The sequence below is a fragment of the Thunnus maccoyii genome, chromosome 3 (assembly GCF_910596095.1).
Source record: "Thunnus maccoyii chromosome 3, fThuMac1.1, whole genome shotgun sequence".
Lineage (NCBI taxonomy): Eukaryota > Metazoa > Chordata > Actinopteri > Scombriformes > Scombridae > Thunnus > Thunnus maccoyii.
The window spans coordinates 35,328,282-35,337,933 of record NC_056535.1 but is presented as its reverse complement, the minus strand read 5'-3'; positions in this window follow the sequence as shown (position 1 = coordinate 35,337,933).

Genomic DNA, 9,652 nt, shown 5'->3' with positions numbered 1-9,652 from the left:
TCTGGACAGAATCGTTGTTTTTTTTTTTTTTGCCTAACAACTCTTTTTTTTTTTTTTCTTGCTTTTAAATAATACGAGAAGACAGTGAACTGCCATCAGAACCACTGCAGGCAACAACTTGTGTTTTATAAAGGAGCGTGAGATTCTCTGAATATGAGAAAAAGAAAAAAAAAGCTCTCATAAGAATCTCAAATCACCCCTGCAGACGACACAAGAGAACGGGAGGCCGAGGTGTGTGTGTGTGTGTGTGTGTGTGTGTGTGAGTGAATGAGTGTTTATTCAGATTCAATACAGTTTGCCTTTTAACACTAGTTGTCTGTTTCTATCCTTATTCACAATGTCTAGTAAAGATTGAGAATAACAAGGTAGCCTACAAAAAAAGATTTAGAGATGAATAATAAATAATTTGTTTGTTTCATTGGTTTTAAAATTCACTGTATATCTGGAAGATGTTCTGATAGATTGTATTATATTTTTTTGGTGGTGGAAGTAAAACGGGATGAAAAGGATTGCCTCACTAAAATAACCTGCAGGATCTCTTTTATTCCTGTTTTGATACAACAAAATGTTTATTATTATTATTTTTTCCATTAGATGAGAATCCCACCTTCCTCCCTAACTGCCCTCATCCCCTCGAGAGATCACACAGGCTCGATAAGATGTTAGAAAATTGGGTTTGATGGGTTTTTATTATGATAGAAATGATCCAAACTAACTTTTAAATGCAGAGTTTAATATGGATTTGGGTGCAAAATGTATAGTTTATGCAATTTGACCTCATTTTGGCAACAAGGTGACAAGTGGAACGCCATTTTAACCCTTTTCTGCAAACAGCGCCACCAACAAAACGGGAAGAAGAGCCCTACAGGTTATTTTGGACCAGGGATAATTATTTTTTTATGTAACGAGGCAGTTCTTCTCTCCAGTGAGAAACATTTTGTGCCATGGAGACTGTCCCAGACGGGATTGTACAGATATTCACATTTTAGAGGTCACAGAGGAGACGGTTGAGATGGAAACGAAGGAAGAACCTTAAAAACTTCCAGTAATTAGCTCACTGACAAAAAAAAAAAAACGGTCAAATGAAAATCTCCTTCTAATTTTTTTACAAAGTTTTTGATACAGTCTCAAATTGTTTGACTATTAAAAATAAATCATGATTAATGATTAGTCTTCTGTGATTTGTAAAAATCTTAGCCTAGAAGTTCAATTATGATTCAATTATGTACACTTTTTTTTTTTTTTTTTTTTTTTTTTGTTTTTGTTTTTTTTTTTGTCATGGGTCACATATTTCAAGTGTTATTTTATTGTGTGTGTTTGCATATCAAAGTGTATCTCCCACTATACAAAGATGGAATGACCCATATTTTATGTAATCACAAATTTTTATTTTTATGTCCTTTATGTTTGCTGATGAGTTTCAACTGAAAAAAGTGACCCTTTGCAATAATAATGTAAGGCACAGTCCGAACACACAGTGACTGGTCGGTGCAGGCTCAAGCGAGTGACTCGTATTGTCATAATATTGTTGGTTTTTGCAGGATGCCAAGGCTTTTTTGCTTATCGAGTGTGCATTGTTATAATAAAACCAACTGGTACGATAAAAACAACCCCTCCTTCATTCATGTATCTGATTTTCCCTGCTGGTTCTGTTGAGAGTTTTCCGTCTTATGGAAAAAAAAAAAAAAAAAAAAAGTCTTATCCTGTCACACACAACCCCCCCCCACCCCCCCCCCCCCCAAAAAAAAAAAAATCAAAATCTGACTGCTGTTTATAGATGAGGTTTTTGGTCACTGTCACTTTTCTGCTGCTCCCACTTAGCCTTGAATTGATAAATCAATCTGTCTGAAGTCCATGAGAGGTTTTACCCCCCCCCCCCCCCCCCCCCTTAGACAGCTTGCTGCCTGGCAACCATCTATGGTATTTGGACTCATTGGAACAGTTGTACTGCTGTCCTTTTTTTTTTTTTATACTAAATTATTCTGCTATTGAATGACTGGTCGGACAATTCAGTTTGAAAGCTCTGCCCGTTAAAAAGGCTCGGCTGTGAAAACAGTCTCTCGGCTCTATCTGTCTTTCCACACGTTGCATGCAGATAATTTGCATTGATTACTTAGAATATTGATTAGACGGAAAACAATTTGCCAGCTCTGTTGCACCTCTGTGATAACTCATGACAGAGTTTAATTTGGAGGAAAAGGGAAGCGATGATGAATGTATTCCCAGGACATCGCTTGTTGCTAAAATGGATAAAAGGGGGGATCATAGTGATGACAGAGATTAATGGAGGATTGATCTTGGTTTGATTGAGGTGCTGTGTGAGGTCGGATGGATGTGGACTCTACAGATATGACAAGGTCCTCATCTTTCAGACTGAAATCAGCGATATGCTCGTTTTAAAGAGGGTCGATTCAACACATCTGAAGCCGCTCAGTATTTATGAAAACTGATTAAAGGTTGTTTTTAGATTTGCTCATATTCAAAGGTCCTGTAGAACAGTAAAATACCTTCAGTAAACACATACAGTAACTTACACATTAAAATTCTCATCTCAAAATGTGCCGAAAATCAGATCGGGGATTCTGGGAAGATTATAGATGTGCTGAGTTTGCATTTTTACAGGAACCTCATCAGTCGCCTTCAAAGTACCTGACAAGCTTAATCTATCACAGGGAAGACGCTAAAATGATTTGTAGTTCAATTTTGTCTCCTGCAGGAACATCACGTCACAAAACTTTCTTTTTTTTTTCTCCAGAATTTGAATTAAAAATGGATACTACAAAAAAAAAAGGTCAGGGCTGCTGGACTGTCAACCATCAGCAGCTGAGCCCTGATTCTTCTCCAGCAAAAAAACTTTTAAAAACATACTTCTGAATAGAAGAATAGTTTCCATGCTTCTTTTACTTGCATGTGAAGGCTACACGTTGCTTAAAAATGTGAAAACTGGAGAAGGAAGGAAGGGTTTGGATTTGATTTATCATATAATCTGCACACGAATATCCCAGCTACTCAAATTACCCAAACAGAGGTTTTATGGACGCTGTGGTAACTTAGCTGTCAATGTATCAAATGATCAATGATATAACTTGCCTCGGGTCTTATCACTGATTGTAGGATTTCCAAACCAATAAAATATAAAACTTTTTGGCTATCTAACAGGAGACTGGGCTAGTTTGGTGTCGCTAGCTAAGGGGAGCCACAGCTGTTTATCCGGCTACGGTGCAGCAATGCCAAGTACATTAGCTGTATATAACTTATACTCTGCTCAGATCACATTCATGTAACTTGGAACTCATACAGACATTTACACACCTTGTTTTCCTGGCTCAGCATGAGAGGATGTTTGTACCACTGCCTCAGCTTCAAACCCTTAACCAATAAAAAAAAACCCCCAGTAACCTCATCAATTAAAGAACTGACACCTGTCAGCCAATAAGACGTGAGTATTTCCACCTGTAAACCCTCTCTGATTGGTCCTAAAGCCAGGTCCAAGGTCCATGCGACGGGTTCTGTTACGTTCTTTGACAGCCGTCTGTTACATTAGAATAGCGAGGTGTATATAGGACACTGGTGATGAAGAGGCCATGGGTTTGTACATTACAGAGCCTCTCTGAATAGCATAATTACACTTGAGAAGTCCAAGAATAGGAGCTCTTCTCAGAATAGAAGCCCCAGAGTAGGATCAATTATCAGACTGCATGACTATACACGTATCCCCCCGGATACCTCGTTCACAATGTTCCTATTCTTAGATACCAGATTAATATCGGCCTGAGTTCTGATTGGAGGGGACGCACGAGAGTGTAGAGTCACATTTATGGAAGTTATTACATTAAATATAGAATATGAATCGGCACGCACAATACTCACTTTTGACTGGGAAGCATTTGTAACTGTGGTAATTTTAGACATTAAAAGTAGTTACGAGTCCGGACGACTTGAAGAAAATCCAAAGATATAAGACGTGTAAGCACATTGAAGTGAAGCGGCGGTCACTCACGGTTCTGGTGCCTTTGTGAGACAGTTCTTTTGATTGAATTACCTTTGGGGTTTTTTTTTAGATGGTGGTTGTGAGTCCTCAAAAGACTAACAGAGAAGGAAAAGAACATTATTATTAATTTATCTGATCTTTGGGAATGTATTGTATACTATTCAATAATGCATTTATAATCTTTTTTAGTCTGTCACATGGAGAAGGTCTACATTTTATTATAGGTTTCAGATCTTAGTGAAATGTTGCATTTTATACCATTTTTTAGATTTGTTACATACAATATAAAGCACAAAACTTGTCATACATCATATCACACACTCAGTTTGACAAGGAACCTTTTAATAACACAGGGGACATTTCCCACTGTGAAAACAAGGTAAAATTTTATTTGACAAACTGGAAAAAAAAAGACAAATTTTGCTTGAGTCAGCCCTCTGATAGATGATTAGTTCTCTGTGGAGTTTCAGCTGACTGAATCTCTTTTTTTTTTTTCAGTAATTGAACAATCTCGCGCAGGATTGTACCTTCTGACAGTCGTACTGTGCTTTGTTTGAGTAAAAAGGTATAAGCTCCAGTCACAAAGGCTCCACTGTTAGTTCTTTTTTTTTTTGCAAAGAATGTTGATTAAAGCTCTCGGTGTCCACACATGGTCTGCATTCATGCACCGGGTCCGTATTAAAAAAAAAAAAAGGCGACCACATGGAGTCTTGACGGCTGGACGGAAACTGCGCCGTGCAGTCAAGGATCAGGGCTTTAAATTGAAAATAAATTGACTATCCATCCAGGGGAAAGTCATTCAGAAAACAATTCAGCTAGTCTCCTGCAGCCTGGCTATTATCCGTACAATCATGAGGACTTTCAACACTGTCCACAATGACATACTCCTTCATTACAATGAACACAGCCTGTGCACTTTATTTCTTTCAGCAGAGTAAACACAAAACTGTTTCCGGGAGGGAGCATGCGCGGTGGGTGAGTCACTCCTCAGAGAATATGTTGTCGAGCTCTTTGGCTCGGAGACATTTTGGGGATTTGTTCATAAATTTAAAAAATTGGTATAAAAAAAAAAAAAACACAGTGTGAAATGCCTGATGAAATCACAGCATGCGGCCCGTCACACATGGTGTGATGAAGGTCGCTTGACCAAATTAAATTCACCGTAAGTGCCGACAGCGTGCAGGAGTCCAAACTGTTGCTTCAACCCCCCACACACGTGTCTACTGGACATTAAGGTCTCAGAGAGCATGAAAAGAACTACATACATGCACAGTTACAACATTTCTGAACAGCCAAACTTGTCCTGGTGACACATACGGTATACAGTAGTGACTCTGCTATAAGCCTTTAAATGCAAGGAATTAAAAATGAGCAAATATACGTTCTTTTTATAAGGTTAAAACAAAGATACTGGCTCACAAGGATACTCAGAGACAGTATTCTGTATCTCAAATATCATAATTAACATATCAGCTTGATACTTCATGAATTTTTCCTAATTTTATCGGACTTGTAAGTAAATATGATGTTGAACTGATAACATGTGTCAGAAGTCTGCTGCAGAAAATGACTCACTTATTCATTTCTGTTTCGGGTCCTCCAATAACCGGCTGTAAAACCAGATCATTTACAGTAGATTATCATGTGCTCTGTAACTGTGATTGGTGCAGCAGTTTGTTTCTCAAATCCCAAATAAGTCTATTTGGATTTGTGTTATAAATGCGGATTTTTACAGTAAACAAAAGGAATATATATGTATTTGTTCATGCATAACCCATAAAACATGAAATATTCCTTATTTTGTCACCTTCAACAAATGTGCACACACAGTTTGTGGTGAAAGGAAGGTTTACTGCGTCAACACAGTAAAAACAGAAAATAGTAATAGTTGCATATTTTTGCTGTGTGTATAAAACTTGTCATGGCAACTGGAAAGGTTGAACTGAGAGATAAAATGTACAACTTGTGTACTTGTTGTGTACTTGTTGTGTACTTGTGTTAACCTGGTTTTCAGACACAACACCGAACATTTCTTCACTTTAAACAGTCTCGGTCAATGGAAAACACTCTGCTGGATGACATCACTGCCGAGCTGGAAGTTAGTGTCTGTTCACGCTGTGACTAGATGAAAGAGGAAGACTCTGCCAGTCTTCTCTCTTGTGTCTTTGTCTCTGATTTCAAGGGGTTTGCTTTCAAATAAGATAAATTAATAAATAACATATTTGGCAATAACTACTTTACTCTTTAAACCCTGACAAACATTTCTTTTCTCTTCCTCTTCATCTTTGTGAATGAAAAAACACTGAAAAACCCCAAATTACCCATTTTCCTGCCAGTCTTTGAAAGCACCACCCTCTCCATTTGTAGGGTCTGTGAGGGTCAACGTGCACTACAAGTGTAAATGTGAATAAAAGCATGTAAGCAAACACCAAATGCAGCATGAATAGACGTGTCTGCTGTTCATAAAGACAGTCAACATGTATCTTTCCTGATTCCTCAACCAGCTGATTTAATTTTCTCTGCACAACTCCAAGATTAGACGATATATACATACATATGAAGGAAGTTTCCATAACAATATCCTGGATGAATAAATGGATTCTGAGGAAATTCTTGTCCATATCAGAAGATTTTAGCTCAACTTGGCAACTATGAAGCTGCTGAATGTAACCGAGGCAAAGAAACAGCATTCATAAAAGACATTTAGAAAAAAAAGTGTGTTATATAAGACAACTTTAGTCCATAGAGTAAGAAAAGTGGAAATGTTCTAGAACATTTGAGGTTCTTTAAAATTATTATTATTTGTAGTAGCAGGATTCTTAATAAGTGGTTTTCATTTATCTTTCTAGAAAATACAAATAAGTTCCTTTTTTTAAAAGCATCACAGTGTGAATGAGAATAAAACAGGAAACATTTGGAAAAGATTTAACCCTTAAACATACTGTTCAGGTCATATTTGACTCATTTGTACATTTGAGATCAGTAAAACCTTAAACATTTTATGACTTTTCCTAAAACTTTTTTTTACCTGAGTGTTTATGTGACTGTCTGTCTGCTTTTTTAGTGTATATGTGTCTGTCTGTTGATGGAGATCTGTGTGTCTTCCTGCGACGTGCAGACAGACACGCTCAGAAGCGACACACTTGTCTGATTTGCAGCAATTTTAATGGAACAGGCTCTTCTTTAAATTCCTTTCCAATCACTCATCTTGTCACGCTGAGTGTTCTTGACGGGGTGTGAATAGAGTCCCCCCACCCCCCACCCCCCCTCACCCACTCTCTTCCTCTCTTACTTCTTTTGCACCACTAACCCCCCCCCTCGGCGTCTGCCCTGCTCACCTCTCTTGCTTTTGTAAACCACAATGAGTTCTTGTCTGGTTTTACTGAAACGTTTTTTTTTTCCCTTTTCCTCGTTTTTTTTCTCTAAAATGCTGCAGCTATTGACAAGTTTGTACCTGTCATCTTCAAACCCATCATTTGGAGTGCGTGTGTGTGTGTGTGCGTGCGTGCGTGTGTGTGTGTGTGTGTGTGTGTGTGTGTGTGTGCGTGCGTGTGTGCGTGCGTGTGTGTGTGTGTGTGTGTGTGTGAGAACGCCAAACAGCTGAAAAAGGAAAATTAGAGGACTTGATGTGTTTTTGTCGCGAAGGAAAAAAACGTCTTTAACGTGACACAAATGGTAAATATATCATAAGACGACACAAGCGTGCGGCTGTCGCTGGCGTCTTCACCATAGCAACGAACGGTCGCTGAGGATCATGGGTAGGCTAATGTAGCCGCTTTCGCTATCGTACAAAACTGACAAAAATACTTGATTTCTAAACCAAAATTGAACGGTCTTTTGAATTTGGTTTTCTGGATTTTCGTTGGGAAACTAAAAAGGAATAGATCATGTGACTTCGTTTTTGGCTTCAAACGCAAAAACGAATTGGCTGAATGTCTGCAGACCTGTTCGATATTCAATCCAAAAAGGAATAACGATAAAACGAATCGGCAAAAAGCAAAAACGCTGCCGGGTTTGATTGGTTTTTCGTTATTTGATTTTGACACCAAAAACGTTTTTTTTTTGGTTTTTGTTTTGAAACAAATAACAGATTTACTGTTTTTTTCATTTTTTGAATTACAAATGAATTACAAATTATCCGATGATACCTGGACCGAAACACTTTAACTTTCTAAAATTAAAAGCGTAATAAAAACAAAAACAGAATTTTTTTAAAACCTCTTTCCACTTTTATTCGAAAACAAATAATTTTGCTGCCTCAACAAATACAAATACAGATACAGATACAGATACAGATACAGATACTGGTCTCTCTCTGCACATCCCAAGAGTACATGTCAGTGTGCTGTATTTCTAATTTCAAGAAAAATTGATTAGCAGCTGGAGATGTTGTATTTTATGCTTCTCTCTCTTTTTTTTGCACTTCTGCAGAGTTGGAGCTCATTAAAGGTTTTGGAAATGCAGAGAGAGAAGAGGAAGCAATTAAATCAGACGTGCTTTAAAAACAAATTACATTTTCATATATTTGAAGATACTTTTTACTATATCTATCTCCTCTGCTGACTCACCATCATGATAATCAGTGATCTCTCTTTCACATGTTTTCATGAACATTATTATGATGCCGTCTTGCATCATACATACCGTCCACGTACCACATACATGAGGAGAGAATATTTAAGATGAGAGCTCCTCTCTTCATATAACACTTGAGGAGCTATTTGCAGCCTTAATACTTTGCATATTGATGGTACACACACACAAACACACACACACATACATGCAGATAGATAGAGATTTGAAGTGTATGATGGGGAAGAATGAATCATATATTGATACCTCACGACATCAATATCTCATCTGTTTCACGAGTCGCTCGGAGATTCAAACCTGACGCAGAGAAAGAAGCATCTCGGGGATCAGTGAGTCTCTGAGCTCGCGCTACGATCATTGTTACTAATATCAATCGATTAACTTTCACACTGTCTGACCTTCACAACAACTCAATAAGTAAATATTATCACCTTCCTCACTACTACTTCCTTTCCTAACTCTCCACCTTCATCTCCTCTTCTCATCAACCTTCTCATATGTAATTATTCCACATTAAAATGTGTAAAAACAACTAGACCTATGTTATATATGTTGTTGAGTTGTGTACTTACATTATCCCAAATGTTTCCAACAGTTTTCAAACTCAGAGAAATCTGTAATTTAATCAAAGTAACGGACCGTTTCATTTGGTCGCCTGTCGATGGCGTCATACCTCCTCTACCAAAGAGTAAACACACACCAGATGCATACGGCGGCGCTGTGTTTGTCCGCTACAATGGCGTCTACCAAAGAGTAACTTACACACATACAAGATAATACATCGGCGTTGTGGTTGTTCCACACAAACTGTTATAAATGGACTTTTATTCAGTTTTAAGACACATTTTCATGATAAATTTAGGTGGTTTTTAACTATATCTTTTAGCCGGAAGAAGGATTTTAGTCATTGGACGTCTGGATCTTAAGTTATCAGAGAAATAAACTGGGCAAACGTTAGCAGCAGCTCGGCTAACAGCCCCTCCAGGAAGTCCGGTGGTCACCAAACATCATCGGAGAAACACTGATTTTTTAGGTGAAACAGCTTTATTCAGTGTTTTTACCTGTAAT